This window comes from Tupaia chinensis, unplaced genomic scaffold, assembly GCF_000334495.1.
Source record: "Tupaia chinensis unplaced genomic scaffold, TupChi_1.0 Scaffold140338_1, whole genome shotgun sequence".
Taxonomy (NCBI): domain Eukaryota; kingdom Metazoa; phylum Chordata; class Mammalia; order Scandentia; family Tupaiidae; genus Tupaia; species Tupaia belangeri.
In genome coordinates this window covers 79,048-82,023 of record NW_006200215.1, presented here as the reverse complement: position 1 = coordinate 82,023, position 2,976 = coordinate 79,048, and positions in this window count along the sequence as shown.

The window sequence follows — 2,976 nt, the reverse complement described above, 5'->3', positions numbered from 1 at the left end:
GACAGAGAGACAGAAAGTGAGAAATCAACCCCCAGGGGGGATGGCCATGCCACAATCTCTTCTCCTCCATTCTCCTCTCAGGATCCTGAGTATGCACGCACACGTGCCCGGCATGAGTTTAAGCCACCAGGTCCGAGACTCGAACTGTGGTCAACTACATGGAAGTCCAGCATCAGAGCCATTATGCCAACTGCTGGTCTGAGACAGAATGGTTCTAAATATTTTTGAGAAAATATTTACATGTCAACTGTTGAAAGCAAACACCCAACATACAATTTACACATAAACCTTCTCAATTCAGTCCTGCATACCTAGTACTCTAAATGAATTCTTTCCTATCCTTTGGGTAAATACCAAGGAATGGGATTATTGGGTCATTTGGTAATTTTATTTGTAGGTTTTTGAGGAGCCTTCTTATTGTTTTCCATAGTGGCTGTACCAATTTACATGCCCACTACCAGTGTAAGAGGGTTCTCTTTTCACCACAACTTTGCCAGTACTTGTTGTTCTGATCAAATTACCAGGGACAATCTTCACAGAAATAGAAAGAACAATCATAAAAATGATCTAGAATCATAAGGGTTCCTATATCACCAAGGCAGTACTATGCAAAAATAATAAAGTAGGAGGAATATGACTACCTGACTTCCAAATATATTACAAAGCCAAGGTAATCGAAAAAACATGGTATTGGCACAAACACAGACACATAGACCAGTGAAACAGAAGAGAATCCATAAATAAACCCAAAAACATATGGCTAGCTGGTCTTTGAGGAGGGCACAAGACATTGCAGTGGAGAAAGGAAAAGTCTTTTCAGCAAATGGTGCTGGAAGAACTGGATATCCACCTGCAGAAAAATGAAACTGCATCCTTATCTCTAATTAACAAAATCAAGTCAAAATGGATCAAAGATTTAAATGTAAAGTCTTAAAATAAAACAGCTGCTGGAAAACACAGGAGATACTCTTGAAGATATTGGAATTGGTGATGATTTTTTCTTTTTTAAAGAATCATTCATTTAACTTTATTATTATTAATATTTCCAGAGAGAGATGAAGAGAGAAAGTAAGCCTCTGGTCCAGGACTTGACCCACGGTCGGCCATGTGGGAATCCAGCGCCTTTAACCACCATGCCACCTGCCGGCCCCATCACCAGTTTAGTTTTATTTCTCTTTCTGCAGTGTTACTGTGATCCATTATTTTCGTTTAAATCCTGGAAGTTAACATTCAATATTTGTATTGATATTTCTTGTCCCTATCATTAAGTTGGTGTTTTTCTTGGTTGCTTTTTTTATAATTTTTTTAAATTTTAATTAATTTATTTATTTACATTCATTCACTGGGCTCTTATTTCTGTATATGTGTCTTTAGTTTTCCTGGTAAAGCACCCCTTTCAGAACTTCTTGAAGAGCTGCTCTGGTGTTGGTAAATTCTTTCAGGTTTTGTTTAGTTGAGAATGTTTTATCTTTTTTTCCTATGTAAAGGATAATATTGCTGGGTATACTATTCTTTGTTGAAACTGTTTTCCACTTAACACTTTGAATATATTTTCCCATTCTTTCCTTGCTCACATTGTTTCTTATGAGAGATCTGATGTTAGCCTGATGACTTATCCTTTATAAGTGACCTGACATTTCTCTTTTGCCTATTTAAGTATCTTGTCTTTGTAGATTTGGCCAATCTGGCTATGATATGTCATGTAGAATATTTTCTTGGGTTGATTCTATTAGATTTCCTTTGTATTACTTGGGCCTAGATATTTGAATGCTTCTCTAGATTTGAAAAGTTTTTTTGCAGGATTTCATAGAATAGATTATCAAGGCCCTTATTTGTTTTTCACCTTCTGAGATACTGATTATCCAAATGTTTGGGCGCTTAATGTTATCTACTATTTCTCGTCTAGTATTCTAATTTTTTTTGTTATTTTCTCAGTTTTTTGGTGAGTTTTTCTAGGTCAGAGGTTTTGTCTTTAACATCTGAGATTTGATCTTCTGCATGGACTTATCTGCTTTTAATACTTTTGAGGGAGGTTTTGATTTTACATTTGGGAACCTTCATCTCTAACATCTGTGTTTGATTATTTTTCATGCTGCATATTTCCTCTTTCAGATCTTACAAGAACTTCATCACCTCCTGGAAATTGTCTCTTTTCTCCTGCACCTTCTTGAGTTCATTGTCTCTCAGCTCTTGCATCTCCTTTAGTTTTGTCACTATGACAGAATGTCATACTATTTTGAATTCTCTATCAGACATTTCCATGTGTTCCATTGTACTGTCTATGGATGTTGTAGGATTGCTTTTTTTCCTTAGGGGAGAAGTATTTTCTTGGTTTCTCATACTTCTTGTGCCTTTGCAATGGTTTCTGGTCATTCTGTGACAAGATATCTCCTCTACTGTGTTTTGCAACATGGTATCCAAAGAAATATTTTTAGTTCAGATATTTATAAAGGAGTTTCTTCCTTAAGGCAATAAGCATTGATTTCAATGACCCTAAAATTATTCAGTTGCTTGGCTACTGTGTACCTCAGCCTGTCTAGACACTCCGTGTTTGGAAATTGAAAAGCAGACCATTCCCTTTTGAAAAAGCAATGTAATACATTGTAAAGTTTTATGCAATCCAATGTAGTATAAACAAGATTGTGATGATAATAAAAAATAAATAAATAATAAAAAATAAAAATAAATTTAAAAAATTTAATAACAAAAAAAGAAATTGAAAAGCAGAATGGAAAACTAAGGTTTAAAAAGAGGGGGAATCAGCAGATGGTGTAATGGTTATGTCACTGGACTTCCATGTAGACGGCTACGGTTTGAGTTCAGACCCGGTGGCTTAAACTTATGCCAGGCACGTGTGCCTTCATGCCCAAGACCCCAAGAGGAGAATGGAGAAGGAATTGTGGTGTGTCCATCCCCCCGGGGGGGAGTGATTTCTTGCTTCCTGTCTCTCTGTCTCTGTCTTTCTGGTGAGTGCAC